Source organism: Pavona decussata, unplaced genomic scaffold (genome assembly GCF_977016875.1).
Source record: "Pavona decussata unplaced genomic scaffold, jaPavDecu1.1 SCAFFOLD_75, whole genome shotgun sequence".
Classification (NCBI taxonomy): domain Eukaryota; kingdom Metazoa; phylum Cnidaria; class Anthozoa; order Scleractinia; family Agariciidae; genus Pavona; species Pavona decussata.
Window position 1 is genome coordinate 443,604 of NW_028145493.1, and position 6,397 is coordinate 450,000.

Consider the following 6,397-nt stretch of genomic DNA (forward strand, 5'->3'; position numbering starts at 1 on the left):
GGACCTACCTAGGCAATTTGGGGGAGATTTGACTTGCAAAGAAAACGAGGTGTGCGATATTTTGCCAGTAGGACCGGGTGGCTCGACACTTATAAAAAAACTACTGAATTAAGATGGCGGGAGCTCCATTTCGTCGTTGTATGGAAATTACCCAGAATGCAACTCGGACGGCAAAGGGGAAATTACGGGCTTTGAAAAGTGGCTCGAATCAAATGGCTGATGTTTGAACAGCTGTACGCGTGAGAGGGAAAATTGGAGATAAATGCTTAGTCATGAGATTAAGGTTTGCTGTCATGAAGGAATTTTGGTTTTAAAATGAGATTTTGAATTAAAAGATTGGAAGCAAAGATGTGTGTTTTTCAGCTTTGTCGATGCCGCAGAAAACGGGCATTTTTGGTTTTGCTTGAAAATAAATGTTGATATGGAACGGCAAACGGAAGATAAACTCAGTTTATTTGCTCTTAAAGCCTAAAACACTTACTAATTAACACTATTAGTAGACCATAATAACCAGACTTCTGGATTTGAGAACGTGGCCAATCTTGAAAGTGGTAGCCTCTAAAACGGCGACATTAGTCGCCTTTAGCAGTGAAAGGGTTAACGAAGCCTGTTTACGAGTAGTCTTAGGGCATCAGTCACGTGCCAGCAGCACAGCGAAGAACAGACTGGGATGCCACTGCTGCTACCGAATGACCGGCCAACAGCGTCTCTTTACCATTTTTACAAAGAAGGTTACCAGAATTTAAAATTAATATATCATGAAGCCGGGATAGTAACTCCTGAGGTTTGATGCGTAGTCCGGGATACACGCACACAATGTCTTTCGACACGAGGTTATAATAGACAAGAACCACTTTTACTGGACTGAATCTATTACATTAAAAACTTTAATTCCATTTCTTATGTCCGTTAAGTTTGACGTTTGGTGTTCTAGAAAATATCTATGCCGCTTTTTTCCTTTCTGTTTGAAACTAAATCCGTGAAAGTAACAGTAACAATGTCGATCAGACGATCACTTTACAATAAGCAATAAGGCAGATTTTAAATTTTCGTGGGAGCATTCTTAAACGGCTATAACACATCTACAGATAGTTAACCTTGGGAACATCAAACTTACCCACTAAGGTCTTTTCCAGTCAGAGATGGAAAAGCAAACAATCTTGTCGCCCCTCTCTGCGGAGGTGCTATTCTTGGTGAACGATATCTCCATGACCCGCCTTGCATTTATCAGCCGGCTCAGTTCGGTATTGCTCGGCACAGAAGTTTGTCTCTTGTCCAGAAAAACAAAAGTCCTTGCTTGTTATAACTCATCTTAGCGACCAAACCAGCTTAGATGTCGAGAGCACAAATTGGGAGAACAGGCACGCTGCAACAAATCTTGACGCGTTTGGCCAAGCGCACCCAAGGGACAGGAAAATTGATCCCACTTAAGGAACAATAGATCGATTCATCAGCTAAGCAAGTTTATCTGGTTGTAGGTTATTGCTTAACCATACACAATTTTTCTTCCCTGGGGGAAATTCGGTTTTTGTTTCATGCCACATCATCTGCGTGTGAACTCTAAGTAAATTTTATTCACCAGTTGGTTTTCCCCTCGTGTTGAGATAGACAGTAGTTTTGCAATGTTTCATTTTAAATTTTCTTCTTTTCCGGATCAGCTATTGAACTGCTGTGTCTGGTAAGTCAGTTAGAGATACAATTCTATTCCTTTCTCTCGGATCTTGGGCCCGGCTGTGCGCGGCCTGCCAAACTTCAGCCCGCCAGCAGTATGACAACGCAATACATGTGGCGATTAGTTTGTTATTTTCTGAGTAATCAACATTTTGAAAAACATGTTACTGCAACATACCCAGGTTGAGATTCATTGACTGTTGTCTTGTTTTTTGTCTTGTTTGGGATAACACTTTGAGACCTTTTTAAAAGGCGAATGTTCCTTGAGAATCGTCCCACAAATTCAAACAAGTTCAATTTTTGTGAGCATTCGCAGCGAACAAATTTTAGTCTTTGTGAAAATCTTTCTGTTAATTCACAGCAAAGGTAAATTGTTCCCGCGACCGCTCCCTGCAACCAGTCCCTGAAAATAATTCCCCTAGTGTGTACCACCCTAAAAAGAGATCGGTTGGCTCGTATACTACGAGCAGTCCCTCTTTCGCCGCTGAGTGCTGAAATCAAACCCCGCACAAAATCTGTACGTGCGCGGCCATTTTCCTCCTGCGGGGTTTGATTTCAGCCACACGCTCGACGAACTCAGCGTAGAAAGAGGGACTGCTCGTAGTCTTATTTGCTTGATGACAAGCGACAAGGCACAAAAAGTGTCGCTTGTCTGAAATTTAAAATCTCCCGTGTTTGTGTATAAATCGCTAATTCTCAGTCTTGATGCCACTGTCGGAATTTTGCCACGCCGGGATTTCATTTTATATGCTGTCGATACTTTTTGGGCCATGTCGCGGAATTTACCCTGGCAGGGCCTCATTCAAAGTACAATAACAACGATCGAGAGGCGAGAAGTGCGGGCGCTGATTAAAAGAGAAAGAAAGAGAAAACAGAGGGATTTTTATGTTGTGGCTTTGTTACCTTTGAGATTTATTTGATTGATGGGTGAATTTGTTTAGATTTGTGCGTGAGACAGGATCACGCACTCTCTTTCTGGCTTTTCTGGGAGTGGGCACGGCCCTGTGAATACTCCCCATAGGGAGGCTCAGCACAGAAAGGGTACCTTTTGTATGGACTTTTGATTGTGTTGATTGACGTTTAGATATATTTCTTAACCAAATGGAATAGCACTCTCTCTTTCTCTTCCTTTTTATTTATTTTTCTAATATATTTTGTTTCAATTATTTGAATGTTTAAATATGTGATAGCACCTCATTTTACTGCTTAGACGAACTGCATTATTACCAGGAACACCTTTTTCGGCAGCTCTTATTGACATTAGATACAAAATTAATTTTTAGAGTTGTCTTTATTTGTGGTGCTGTAGTGAAACAATACAAGAATGAACTGAAAGAAAAGAACGAATCATATATTTTGGTGAGGTTTTTTATTGATTTCTTTATTTCAAAGCCTGTCAACTATGCTGAAACCTGTGACTCTAGTGTGTGGGCACTCCGGTTGCCAGAGGTGATTTGCAAGGCTGATTAATTTGGAATCAGTACCCAAATGTCCACTATGTAAAAAGGTTCATCCACGTGAGAGTGCACTGAATATCAATATCATCCTCAATGACATCATTGACAAGTTGGACATTCAGTGCACTAACAATGGCTGCCAATGGCAAGGCACTCTGGAGAACCACATCCAACACTCTAACACGTGTGGAAAACTCCCCTTGAATTGTCCCAACAGAGGATGCAGCGAGGTCAAGCCACGAGATGAAATGACACTGCACGTTTCTCAGTGCGCGAAACAGGATGTCGCTTGTCAAGGCTGCGAGAAAAGGGTGACCAGGGATTCTATGCGTGAGCACATTAATTTTTTGCGCTCACACAAAAGAATCCCTTGTCCACTTAGCTGCGGAACAAACCTGCCACGGTATGTTTTCCACAATATAATTTATTTTCTTTTTAATTTTATTTTTGTCATTTTTTTTTTTGCTTGTCAAGACTGAGGGATAAGCATGACGAGGGATTCTTTGCGTGAGCACATTAATTGTTTGTGCTCACACAAAAGAATCCCTTGTCCGGTTAGCTGCGGAACAAACCTGCCACGGTTTGTTTTCCACAATATAATTTATTTTCTTTTTCTTTTTATTTATTTTTGTTGTTGTTGTTGTTGTTGTTTTTTGCTTGTCAAGACTGCGGGATAAGCGTGACGAGGGATTCTATGCGTGAGCACATTAATTCTTTGTGCTCACACAAAAGAATCCCTTGTCCGGTTAGCTGCGGAACAAACCTGCCACGGTTTGTTTTCCACAATATAACTTATTTTCTTTTTAATTTAATTTAATTTTTTTCTGTAGCGTTGTCTTTGACAAAAGAGCGACACTTTGGTCGGTTTGCATTTTGACATGTTCTGAAAATATTATTAACAATTTTATACACACTGCTCATTGCGTTTCACAAAACATATTGTTTAAAAAGTTGATGAAATATGACGGAAACTAGACACCTCCATTGGCGCTTGCTTGTTTGTTCATCTAGCAGTGCCCTAGGGTTTAAGACGACTTAACTTTTTCTTTTAACTCTCTGTTTTTACAGATGTTATGTGACGCTTCATTTGAGCGAGTGCCCTGAGAAGGCTGTAAAATGCACAGTCAAAGGCTGCAATGCCATCATAAAAATAAAAAATACGCAGGAACATCTCTTGACTGCCGCATCGATCCATCCTGTCCTTCAGGCAGGAGAAGTGGAAAAACTACGGGGCCTGATGCATTTCAAGGTTAAATAGGTTATTGATTTTTATAATAGAAAAAAAGAGGTAAATACACTCTGTTTTTTTTATAAGAACGTCTAATTTTGGAGCTGAGGCTAATCGTTCTTATTGCTGTGACGTGGATCTCTCCCTTGTGAGGCCCGATTTAAAAGGGGACTGTACAAAACCCTTCCCGCAAACCCACAACACACTAAAAGACTAAGTAAAACAACAAATTTAATAAATTTAGTATACATAAACGCTTAGTAAACACAATAAATGGTACCTAAAAAAAACTTTCTTAACCTAATTAATTATCTTAAACTAAATTACTTATTTCAGTCCAGTTCAGTCCTTCCTTGTCCTTGAAGTCTTCTCCAGGCACAAACAAACTGCTACATCAACCACTCGCATAAACAAACCGCACCAACAACCGATCACACAAACCTCTCCTTCTTCTCTTCTGGCGCCTTTTCTCTTCTTTGTTCCCGTCTTGTTTGACTCCGCCGCACTCAGTTTTAATTTCTATGCACACGCCTTAAAATCCTGTTCACTCGCCGCCGCTGACAAAAGGGTTTATGTCAGGGAAAACACGGCTGGCTCCTGCCAATGGCTCTCGACAGTGACTTAAACAATTTCGCCTTCGACCTTGCAATACAAACTTTTTTGCTTCTTCTTACTTCTCAGTCCTTTTTCTCCTTCCAAGAATAACAACCAACTACACAACAACAACCTTAACCTCTATTTAAATACTGTACACAATTACGACATTACAAAGAAGATTCCAGAAAACGCTAGCTCCAAGATGTACAATAAATGCTGATTACACAATAAGATACAAAATACACAGTAACGGGAATAATAATAGTTAGTTTGATTACATTGAAATTTACAATACTACACACAATTTCCTAAGACAATAACTACTAATATACTAGTGACATTTTTTGATTGATAAAAATACGACGAATTAAGACTACAAATAATTAACAATAAACCTAACGAATTTAGATAATGAAAAAGAAACGACAAAATTTCTACATGCAAACACGAAACATGAAAATGCAAACATGAAATGAAAACAACGAAAACATGAATAATATGAATTTTGTGACACCTCCCCCATGAAGAAGTCTATTTTTGGGGTGGGCACACAAAAATAGAAATGGACAAAAAAAAATGATGGGGATGGGGTGAGGTTGTGCGAGCCCTAGTAAGTTCAAGCCCTACTGATTGCATCCACATTAGAATTTTTCTTGCCACTTTTATGCTCTACGTCCATATCGTATTCCTGCAGTGTGACACTCCAGCGAAGCGGTTTCCTGTTTTTGGAGGATTGTGGTCTGTCTGGAGCCTAAACTTTCTACCAAAAAGGTAATATCTAAAGAGTTCCACGGCCCATACTATGCCTAAGCACTCCTTCTCTGTAGTTGATAGTTTTTCCTCTCTAGGCTGAAGTTTTCTACTAGCGTATGCTATGGGATGTTCTAGCCCTTCTTTATCTTGCTGACTTAAAATTGCTCCAAGACCTCTATTCGATGCATCGACTTGCAAAATGAATTCTTGTTCCCAATGAGGTGGTCTCAAAACGGGTGGATTTTGCATGGCATGTTTCAAGTCTTGGAAAGCAAATTCATGAGCATCTCTCCACTTAATCTTCGTTGGACTCTTACCCCTAGTCAAATCTGTAAGTACAGCGGCTCTACTGGAAAAATTAGGAATAAACCTTCGGTGATACCCAACCAAACCTAGAAATGATCTGATCCGTTTCTTCGTTTCTGGTCTAGGATACTCCTTAATTGTTTGAACGAGTGCTGTTCTTGGCTCAATGCGATTCCCACCGACTCGATGCCCAATGAAGTCTTCTGTAGACATTAAAATTTTACATTTACAAGGTCGACCATTTAGTTTGCAGGCACGCAATCGTTGCAAGACCTGTCGCAATTCAGAAACATGCTGAGGAAAAGAAGTGGGCGTATCAACTTCTACATCATCAATGTATGTGTCTGCAAATTCTAGCCCTCTTAAAACAATTTCGGACATCATC

The 6,397-nt window shown here is 40.0% G+C and overlaps 1 pseudogene across 1 annotated transcript in view; it reads left to right on the forward strand.

Annotated features, from left to right (window-relative positions):
• The first annotated feature begins 1,315 nt into the window (after positions 1-1,315).
• LOC146476670 (TNF receptor-associated factor 5-like) overlaps positions 1,316-6,397 on the forward strand; it is a 13,453-nt pseudogene continuing 8,371 nt past the window's right edge. Inside the window, exons 1-3 of the transcript XR_014865549.1 lie at positions 1,316-1,678; positions 3,064-3,531; positions 4,197-4,377. The product of XR_014865549.1 is annotated as a TNF receptor-associated factor 5-like (transcript). The remainder of the gene's footprint in view (positions 1,679-3,063; positions 3,532-4,196; positions 4,378-6,397) is intronic.